Source organism: Polyergus mexicanus, unplaced genomic scaffold (genome assembly GCF_030449975.1).
Source record: "Polyergus mexicanus isolate NDT 795.1 unplaced genomic scaffold, iyPolMexi1.0 SCAF_3, whole genome shotgun sequence".
NCBI classification, from domain to species: Eukaryota; Metazoa; Arthropoda; class Insecta; order Hymenoptera; family Formicidae; genus Polyergus; species Polyergus mexicanus.
The window spans coordinates 118,162-130,119 of record NW_027223323.1 but is presented as its reverse complement, the minus strand read 5'-3'; the positions used below and the strand labels follow the sequence as shown (position 1 = coordinate 130,119).

The following is an 11,958-nucleotide window of genomic DNA, read 5'->3' as shown; positions in this document are numbered from 1 at the left end:
ATATTTTACAATCTTAAAATAACAAATATCTTGCAAAAAGTATAACACGCAGATATAAATCGATATTGATTGAACGGAATCACAGTACCGTGATGATGTTTAATATTAATCAATATTACAGTGATAAAACACACATACGTGTGCATATTTTCAATAATTTTTAAATAAATGCTGGCGAATAAAATAATATTTACGGTGTTACAAAATTTTTTAAATATATTTATGATAAACATTAATATAAACCACACAATTTATTTCTATCATAGTAATTAAATAAAGCAAATAATAGAATATATAAAATATACAAAATACAATATCAAATTTTTGTAAAATTATTTGCATAAATTCCTGCATTTTAATAAACAGAAAAAAATCAATAATAATTTACATATATATATATATATATATATATATATATATATATATATATATTTTCTCTATAATCAATGTATAAATAAATTCCTTTTGAATTGGATAAAAAAATCCTCCATAATTAAACAATAAAAAAAGCAATATATTTTATAAAATATCTTCATAACGTTTCGAAAATAGTACGATAACATAGAATAATCGCAAAGCGAAAAAATTATTTACAATTCTATGAAATATGGAATATGCACGATACACGGATTATCAATTATCGTTATGAGAGAATAAGAGCCGCAATTAATATCGTATCAAAAGGAAACTATGAATATTTTTTTGTACCGGAATACGCTCTCGATGAGTGAGTGGCCGCTGTGCGTAAGTAGTCAGCCACGCGGCCGAATCATTTAGGCGGCCTGTTACCCCTTATCTGCTTCGACATAACCAGCGGGGGTCGGAGCATACCCTAGCGCTTACTACTTCGGAGTAGTCACTGGACGTAAGGGTCAGCCCGTTCGCTTTAGCGCGATACCACACATAGGCTGACTTGTTCGTCGTTCTCCTTCTCTTTTTCTTTCCTGTTGATCTTCCCGTTCTTCTTCGATTCACCTGCTCTCACGCCAAGCCGTCCGTCCCTACTACCGTTCCATAGTGCTCTCCCCACCCTTCCCGCCCGTATTCCTTCCCCCTCTACCGAAATCGATGCTACTCGCGGATCGCGGAGAGTTCAGTCTGCGACTGGCAACCGCGCGTATAACATCGTTTCTTCCTTTTTCCTTTCCTCTCGCTCTTTTACCCCTCGCATGTCCGTATCGCGCGAGTTTGGAAAAACATCGAGAGAGAAAAAGCGAGAAACTCAATCGATGACGCGCGTCCTGTGTATCAACTAGGACGATTTCGAGAAGAGAAAAAGAAAAACAGAGAGAGAGAGAGAGAGAGAGGGAGAAAAGGTGGATATAAGATGAGAGCCGATGTCGTGTTGACGATGAATTTTTGCAATCAGATGTTTCGCTGTTGCATCTTTCCGGTGCAATCTTGAGGAGATTGGATGTTGGATGAACGCGACGGAACTGCTGATTCGGTGAGTAAAAATTGATAAGGTCTCTTGAAATTTCAAGTGCGCGCGTAACGTATACCTGTGATATATACGGTATTTTCAAAGGGAATGTCGTGAATTACGCTTTCGCGATTCGGTATGCAAAGAATAAATAAACTGTTGTCAAGGACAACTGATACGAGTGTCTTATATCATATATACAACCGCGCGTGTCAATTCCAACAATATTCCAGCTTTATATTTTATCATATAAACATTAAAATATCGGAAAACTTTGTTTATAACACCTACAGTATTCGCAGATATATACGCGCTTTATAAAATAAAGTCTTGTTATAATTTTAAACAAATTTTGAAGAAACTCGCAAAATATATATCGTACACGTTAGCTTTATACAAATATAGAGAACAATTAAATAACAATATATATTACAAATGAAAGAAAAGAAAAAAAGATCGCCGTATCGTTTATACGAAGCAATATCCGTCGTAAGTAGTCGAATTGTGCGATTGGTCAGCCTCGGTCGGCTTTACCGTGGACATCTCGGTGACAGTTTCCATTAGGGCGAACCGTAATACCCGGACAAGTCTGCCCATGGTGGTTTCACTCGCGCCTTCTACCGCAAGAAATTTCATTCCTCCCTGTCACCCCCGTATATATACCCCGAGATCCTCTCTCTCTCTCTCTCTCTCTCTCTCTCTCTATTTCTCTCTTTTCACTCTCTCTTCTTAATCGCGATCTCCGCGAACGACGACGCGTTCTCCACGAATACGGTCATAACGCGCACACGGACATACGCGAGCCACCGGAACTTCGTTAATTAATTGCTTCGGAAATATAATCCACGTCGAGTGTAACTAATCAGCGAGAAACTCGGTCGGACGTTGACGGGCATGTTTGCTGCACCTATCACGTAGCGGGATGGAAATGTAATTTGCCAGGATAGAGTTAGCCCCGTTGAATGCCGCGGCCAACCTTCAGCCCCCCAACCCCCGCCCCCTCTCCACAACGATTCTCTTCCACCCTCTCTCTCTCTCTCTCTCTCTCTCTCCTCTCGATGCGAGTCCCGCTTCGAGCTATGCCCCCCTCGTGCCGTTCATTGATCGCTATTCTGGATTTCGCATATAAGGATCCAACGGAGCAATCTGTTGTGGAAATACGCACGCGTTCGCTTATCGGTCTGTATTTCGACGAGGGTTAGCAAAGTAACATGTACGTTGCGTTTCGTGCTTCGTGTCGGCCTGACAATGTGCGTTTCAAAAATTACATTCTCTTTCCGAGATATTAAACGAGTTATGTAGAGTAAACTGTTTTAGATCTAGGGAACCGTCTTTCACATCCACGGATTCTTCAATCAATCTAGAATCGTTTTTTTTTTCCCCCTTAATCGAGAAACATCATTATTCATCGTAAACTTCAACAATTTTAACATATTAAAATATTTTCTTGTAAATAAAATTCTAAAATTATAGAAATCCGTCTAAATAAAGTTTGGTTGAAATTTAAAAATGTACATTTTTATGTAAAATTTACTTCTCGAAAGGCCTTTATTTTCGATCGTAAATCTGTTCACTTTTGATCTTTTCCTTAAGAAAAAATTGGCTTCAAATTAATTGTCAAAATTATGAATAAATAATAGATAAAATGTAAGGAGAGAGTTTTGAGATTTTAATTTATTATTCCACACACATATCGAAAATATACAATGGCCTAGGATATAAAGTGATATGCTAATTAATTGAAGTATAATTCAGATTCGATGTATATTTAGTCTAATAGTGATTGATATTTATTATATTATAAATCTCAAAATACTAAATTAAAGTTTATTCATAATTTTGGAGAATTTAATGATGTATCATGCAAAGGGATAATTAAAATTGCCAACTGTTGCGGATCTGTTACAATTCACATAAATGCAACGGATATACGTGCTAATATTCATTTAAAATTCAACAGCACGCGTATTAATTACGCACATAATTAGCTCTCTTATGAAGATTCTTTCGCTTCCAGCGGGATCGTTTCCGCGTTTCAATCAATATTAATTCAGACCGAGCTTCATCAACTTCGGTAATGAAATCGACCTTGTTAATGTCGCGAAGTATAAAATTTAGGAAAGTTTTTCATCGACGAAACAAACCTTGAGATATCGCGATTTATATTAAAAAGGAAGAAATACAGATGAATAAATTTAAGCAAAAGATAACTAGCAATGAGCGATGGGAAGTAATCGGACGTGCGTATAGAATAACCGAAGGGGAGGAGTTTGGAGGATTACATGGAAACGGTCTCAGTGTCGGGATATGTCGATGAATTCGCTAGCTGATTAAGCCAGCAGTTACGATTAAAAGCCGCGGACTTCCATCGTATCGTCCATCCGGCGCGCGTGTGTACAGATACATAGCGAGTTTTCTCGTATAAATTATTTAACACCAGAATACCGCGAAGAAAATACGGAAAAGGGAAGACTGTGGGGCTAGAATTGTAAATTTACTCGATAAAATGAGGACGCGATAAAAATATTACTACGCGCGCTCATATGTATTGTCCTCTCGACGGTATCTAGGGACGCGTGAACGAAGGGGCGATCAAGATGTCGCGTTTGCGTCGCGAAGAATAAAAGGCACTTCCGAAACAGGTAGACTTGAACACGATATTAAATTGCGACATTTGTACACCCGTGACTGTACGTATGTCTGGTCTCAGTATGCGGTACGCGCTATGGCTGTGCGGTACGGTAATACAAATAGGGGTTGCTCTCGGGCGCGACGCCTGTACGGCGTAGCTTCACGCATCGCTTACTCATTGCTGAACATCCCCCGGTCGTAGTTGGTGCCGCTCTTGGGACACGCGAAATTTACTTTAGCCGCGAGCGAAACTTTAAAGCGGGAACACCGTCTACCGCGGCAAATAGCGTTTCAATCCGTGTCATAGAGCCAGCAACGTCCTAAATTATCTACGTAGTCGCGCATATGTAAACGACGCTGCACACACATCGATGGCGTTTAATGCCAATGTCACGCCACGGAATGCACAAAGTTTTAATCTTGTTTCGAATGCAATTTATTGTCACGTATAGCCGCGAATTGTGGCTATTTAGCGAGTCAAAAAGCGATCCTATTGAAGAAAGTGTGCGGCGATATTGAAACGAACTAAATATATGTTTTAAAATCTGTTACATGAAATAAAATTTTTCTTTTTTTTTAACGTATATAGATATAGATACATGACATTTGGGACTGATTGCGTAGTCATTTAATATCGAGTTTTAAACTAAATTTATTTTAACACGTAACTGTCAGAATTGCGTTATATGAGGATACAACGATAACATAATGCCCCGTACAACGGAATTGCTTTAAAAAAACTAGGTCATGTGTTGCTACACGTTTATTCATATTTTCCTGCATAAATACATCCCGCATATGAGAAAACGTGCAAAATTGTTTTTTCTTTCCTTTTTTTTTTTTTTTTGTTATAAACGTTTCCTCTTTTTTGCGAATATTACATACATATCATTTTGTGGAAAAAACGCAATTCGACAATTATACGGCATGATGTGCGTTTTATCGCACATATTGCGCGTTTTATCGATGTAATCGTACTCTGCCAATTATCCGGATATTGTTTGCTATGGACATTAATTGAAAAATTAAAAGGTCCAATGGTAGAGATATAATAATTACCTCATTATTATGTACAGTTTTATCGGTGATATTTTTGTCTTTTTCATTAATTTGCAATTTATGAAAATGTTTGCAAGCCAAACAAGATTAGCATTCGTTGTATTTTCCTTGAGCATTATTGATGGATTGAAAAAGCAAAGTTATCTAATAATTTCAGGCATTCGAACATATCGATTACGACACCATAGCTTTTCATCTCGATGCTATTTAATTATTTTCTCGAAATTTTACGCTCACACACGAGGTAAATTTGAGGCATTTGCCAATTCGGTTTTGCAGAAATAACGGACGCCATCTGTTGCGTCCATCGATTTACAGATACCTGGCGATCATCACTGACAAGGCACGTGGAGTTTATTAAGTCCCCGTATAAATAATAAAATTCAATATCATCAAGACACACGGCGACGGAATTTTGTTAATCGGCCACAATCGATATAGCAAAATAAATTTTGTCCAATTCCATTCGCCGTCATTTTAATCGCATAATTTCCGTGCACGCCTTTATTTTTACCAATACAACAATCAACAAGAAACGTCCGCAAGAGCTCACGATTAAAACGTGTAAATAACTGCGTAAATAAATACTCACCGGTCGTGACTCGTATGCTCTGCCAGTCTGACAAACACGGTCCCTAACTACTGCGATAACTAGCGTAGTTTATTTCGTTTGAGCGTAAATATCCAGATATTGTGCTTACTAACGTAATACGCGCAACATTGCGTTCTATCCCTAATTATTAATATTGCCTTTTGATACATCGACCACGCGTTAGGATTATTATTTTAATTATACAAAAGTTCTACAGTACCTATTATAAACCGATTATGCTATTAATCATTGAATTAATCCCTTGAACCAAGTTAAACATTTATGCTATCAATAAATGTAACAAATAGGAAAAAAGAAGAGAGAGAGGAGAGAGAAAGAAAGAGAGAGAGAGAGAGAGAGAGAGAGAGAGAGAAAAGATAATAATCTAAATCTTACATTATGCAAAAAAAGATTGCTATATTTAATTATGATCATAAGAATAGAATCGCTAAAAGATTTCGCTAAACAACTACGAAAATTTTCATTTCTTTGTTGCTTAAAAAAAATATAATTGTTTAAGGTATTGATCACATAAAAAACTACGTTCTATCTTTAAAACTAAATATATAATACCCATTACACTTAATGCGACTTAGGGGTTATTCGTATAGGAATTGAGATGATTAAATTTTAAGTAGCTTGTGACATTCCCAATGCGGATGATGAATAGGAAATGTTTTGTTCCCGTAGTTGATAACGATGTCGATTCTCGATTTCCGTCCATATTACTTCCTTATCCATCGATCAAGAGCTTGACGATGATTAGTTCGACTCTCAAGTCATTAGTAGGGCGCTTCAAGGCAACAAGCAGTCGAGCTTTTCCATTATTTGCGACACGTACGGCTATCCCTTCGTTTTCATTTTCCGATCTATTCATTGCTATTTTCTTTGTTCTCATCAAATGTTTAATGCGAGAAGATTAGATCGATGAAAGTTAACAAACTCCTCTCATTACTTGTTATATACTAGCAATAAATTCATTATAAATATATATACCAGTATCTTTTAAATACTGTTATACTGCGTTATATGTCCAATTTGCATATTTAATAATTTAGCCATTTTTACAATTAAATGGTTTCTAAGAAAAACGTAACTTTAACAATGAGAAGTTATGCGATTGTCTTTTGTATTTGTTTATTTACTTATATTGTTATATTAATTAAGATTGAATAGAAAAATTAGTTAGTAAAATATAATATTATAGATAATTAGTACGATATAATATAATAGTTAATTAATAAATTGATGTTTAATTTTGAGATGTCGCCAGTAGATAAATTAAAGGAGTGTTTATATATGTACGACCCAACTGGCAATTTATTGTTCGATTGTTAACACAACGTTTCGACCATATGTGTTTTGGTCCTTATCAAGTGAACTAAAATTACAATAAATAATGATAATCCCGTAACAAAAATGAAATAAACAAATTTATGTACCTGCATTAGTTAAAGTTGAAAGAGAAAAAAGTCGCTATGTCATTTTTTTTTACGGATATGGGTTTTAATGTTGTCTACAATGTACCTAAAAAATTGAACTCATTGATTAAACGTGACAAGGATGTGCTGCCTATTATAGTAATAGAACGGAGGTCGTTTATAGAATAAATTGCAAGAACTGTAGTGCTTCATATATTGGTCAAACGAAAAGACATTTAGCTACCCGCGTCAAGGAACATTTTAATAATATAAAAATGCACGCTAGTAATCTTTCGGCAATTAGTAAACACAAATTAGAATTTGATCATGACTTCGATTGGTCAACGCCTGATATCCTGCATACTGAAAAACATGTAAGAAAGAGAGAAATAGCTGAAATGTTCTTTATTAAAAAATATAACAACACTGTTAACTCTCAAAAGGACACAGAAAATTTAAATAACATATACGATAGATTAATAAAGGTCGTTTAGTCTTTCTCGGTATATTAAATAGAGAGGTTGACACAGTGTGTAATTATGACATAGTGACTTTTTTCTCTTTCAACTTTAACTAATGCAGGTACATAAATTTGTTTATTTCATTTTTGTAACGGGATTATCATTATTTATTGTAATTTTAGTTCACCTGATAAGGACCAAAACCATATGGTCGAAACGTTGTGTTAACAATCGAACAATAAATTGCCAGTTGGGTCGTACATATATAAACACTCCTTTAATTAATAAAATCAAATAGTTAGCAGAATTAATGCCATTTTTTATTTCAACTTTCTAATTTTTCCTACGCGCTTTGCGTGAAGATATTAAATTTAATTCCTAAAAATTATTCGGTCTCACAAATGTATTAATAACAAGAATAATTTGTTAATTTGTTAAATGGGTACAATGTACAGCATGCAAGGGCGAGTTTGTCCAGCAAGATTATGGCTGGATAGATGGATCTACGTCTAAGTTGCTCTGCGCCCGACAGATAAAGCCTTTGTTCAAGAGGTCAGACTTTGGAAAACTGTCTTATCGATATACGTGTACTGTAATAAGGGTTAGAAGCCCACGCCGAGGTTGTTAAACTTCCAAGCTTGCGAACTAGAAGCGCCCGTCTGTCTTAAAGCTGTTCCACGATACTAGACTATCATTCGACTCTCTTGTAGATCGGCGGGATTTCATCAGCAAAATGATCTGCGAAATTAGAGTCACAAATCTCTTATCTACGTCGTTACCTATGTAATGTACGCTCGTTGCATTTGTTGTCAAATGTTCGCGATGTGGTTGCCTTTATATTGAAGGCCTTTATATTGATACAAGAATCCTAACTAGCGTTTCTTATACGATGAATCGCAGATCGTCTCGATGAATGTGACTTCATGCGAGACAATAATCGATATAATGCAAAACGTAATAATCGCGACAATTCGAACGGACACTACCGAGTATCGCGATATACATGTAATAAGACGGGCTTCCGTTGCATGGAATCAACTCGTGTTCCACTTTCCGCGTAAGTTGGAAGCTCCGTGTAGGATGAATCGAGTAATAGCGGCTTAAGACAGGCTTCGAGCTCGCTCGAGAACGTCGAACTTCCGTACTTGGGGCCGGCGATCGTCTGCCTCGTTAAAGTCGTACGACGTTATCCCCGATATCCACTTATGTCGGAAAACATAATGGCACCTCGCAACCGCAAAACAGTCCGCGAACTCGCACGTCGACGTGCAAAACTCGCAAGAGAGAGAGAGAGAGAGAGAGAGAGAGAGAGAGAGAGAGACAGAGAGAGCAAGAGAATCCTCTGCTAAATTCAATATAAATGTTTCATATAACTATCATGCAGAATTGCTTGTGTAAACGGAAAAATACGCGATATCGCTCGCGATTATTTTCAACGGGCAAAATTTCATCAAGTGAATATTCTCTACGTGTGTTTATATAAGTTATTTATTTTAAAAGCGATGTAGAGAGAGAAAGAGAGAGAGAGAGAGAGAGAGAGAGAGAGAAAGTTGAATTTTCAAACTCTTGTTAAAATCCATATATCCATTTAAATCAACAACGGTATTCGAAAATTATAACATTTTAAAGTTCTACACTTATATATACATGTATACAATTTCATTTCCAATATAATCTATTATTTTTGCACATTCGTGAAAAATATATCGCATTTAATGAAAAAAAAATCTCTTACAATACATTTATATTGTTTCAAATGAGCTTTTGTCGATTCTACAATACCTTGGCGTAAATCTTCTCGAGTGGTCAAATACTATTCGGACGTCGATAATACGCGTTCCTTAATAACGGCTTAAAACCGACTTGGAAGCTCACTCGAGAGTACTAAAGTTCTCTCCTTGTCGACTCATCTCGATCGTTAGACTGCTCACGATATCCGAATGTCTATTATACATTAAGGTTCTTAACATCCCCGCGTAACAATTAAACGAGCAATCACTAGATGATTTCCTGATTTTCAAATGCGCAGTCAAAGTTTAAATTTTTATTTCATGTATAAGTTTAAATGTCTCTATTTTAATATTTTAATATTAATTATTTTATAATTTAATATTATTAATTTTATAATTAATTATAAAAAAATTTAAATAACATTTTGCATTATTTTTTGCTGACAAAATATTAGTGACTTTAAATTTGAATACACTTTTATTAATTCTATTATATACTATATATACTATTAATTTTATTTAAAATATTTCACTTAATATTTACTGTTTGTTAATATATATGGATCTCTATAATACTGTAACGGAAAACATAAATAAAAAGACTCTCAGTTAAATACACTCAGGATAAAATATTTATAATGTCAAAATACTTTGCAAGCGTTTAACTCATATCTAACCGTGTTTGAACAATGTCTATCTTTCAATTAGATGTAGAATGGTCCAGCTAAATTGCTTTCTAACACGTAGATACAACCGTGCGTTTACTTTCAAGCAAGACATTAAAGTGGCATAAAGGATCATTTCCTTCTATTGCTCGCGTACATTGACACTTGTGAATACACGTCAATCTGATCTGACCAACGTCCAACATCTCTATTATTTTTGAACAGCTTGACTCTATTTGTGGACATATATAGAGTAATGTATGAAATATATGAGGTCACAAGAGAAAGGAAAAGAGAGAGAGAGAGAGAGAGAGATAAAGAGAACCAAAAAATTCGGAGAAGCGAGCGTATTGATTAAAAATAACAGTTTCGTATTTGTAAGTTTGTTATTTGGTGGTTATCTTATGATATTATTTTATGAGAAAATTTACGTTTACTAAATTTAATTCTAAGTTTTAAACATTTTTTGTACAATATATTTTAATATATTTTAATATTAAAAAAGTTATATATAGATAAATTATATTTTAACATTAAAAAATTAAATAAAATATAAAGTTTAAATTTGATGTGTTGTATCTGGCGCACATTACTTACACTCCATATATAAACAGCACAGAGTTTAATTTGTATAAAACAATTTCTGATTTAATGTGCAAAATTACATATTATACAATATAAATATTTATATTAAATACATTTATAACAGTTCTATTCAATATTATATATATCCTTTATTCTTTTTTAATTTGATTAATATTTTTAATTAAAAATATGGAAACAATGTGTTTAAAATGATATTTTTATTTTTGTTAAGTGTACATACATTTAATAGATAAGAAAAAAAAATTTGAAATAAGTATAATAATTCTAAAAGTCTATATATTGTATTATGTAATAATAATTTTCGTAATGATAACGTTACATGATCGATAGCACATATTTATATGCGGTAATGATATTATATAAATAATTCTTAGCTGCCGGCTGTAATGTAATAAATTAATTAGTCGGTGCGAGGTGGATGAGCAAAGGATAAAGGCCTTCCTCATAAGTTTAATGGGCAATGACGCGCGATAAGATTATCGGAATAATGTAACGTGAAATTGCATTAAATTTAACTCGATATTCCTCGTGCTGAAAAATGCTTGAATCATATCGGTGAATCGCGCAACGCTAATGCCCCTTTTTTCCATCCCCTCTGGAAACTCGGCGCAAGGAAATATTTCACGGCTGACGCGAAAGTATTGGTCGGCGGAACTTAATTTTATTAGCAATCTAGAGAGAATACGCTGCGCCGGCAAAAAACGCTCACGCAGCCGCGAAAATCGGCGGACATGAATCTGCATTAACTATAAATATGCCGTAGCCGATTTAATTTTAGTTACGAGTGCAAAATAATTGTTTTGGTTGGGGGTAGAGAGATAAAATCTATACCCGAGACACATAATTTCTTCCCAGAAACGGGGGAAGAAATGTAAAGAGTAAATGTATCATATGAATTGTACAACAATTTCTTGTCTTTGCAAAATTTTATCTCATTCGAACTTCTTCCTGTAACACAATATCGGGTAAAAAAAAAATAATAGTATATATAAAACTCGAGGAGAGAATATTATTTTCTGCTAACACGAATTAAATTTTTATAATTGGTTTATTCTTTTCAAATGTTCAAATTTAATATACGATACAGAAATATTTTATCATCGCTATTAGTGCCATTAACGTAAAGTTTATAGAGACCGTAATTTTCTACTAAATGCTTATTTAGTATCTCGCTTCAGCTTTCTGATCTTTGCGTTAAGACAGATCTCTAGATTATTAATATCATGCGCTTGTAAAAGTTTCTGTACATCTTATGAATCGTTTATATCAACAGTTGTCTTTTGCATCAGAATCTTATATAAATAATCATCAAAAATAGCGGTTATTTGACAAAATAGAAAATATTAGTAGAGTTAACTATATTATAAGAT

At 34.4% G+C, this 11,958-nt stretch overlaps 1 protein-coding gene across 1 annotated transcript in view; it reads left to right on the top strand.

The window, feature by feature from the left end:
• Nucleotides 1-1,110: 1,110 nt before the first annotated feature.
• LOC138931631 (discoidin domain-containing receptor 2) overlaps nucleotides 1,111-11,958 on the top strand; it is a 78,001-nt gene continuing 67,153 nt past the window's right edge. The window contains exon 1 of the mRNA XM_070292600.1: nucleotides 1,111-1,447. The gene's annotated coding sequence lies outside the window, so the exon portion shown is untranslated. The remainder of the gene's footprint in view (nucleotides 1,448-11,958) is intronic.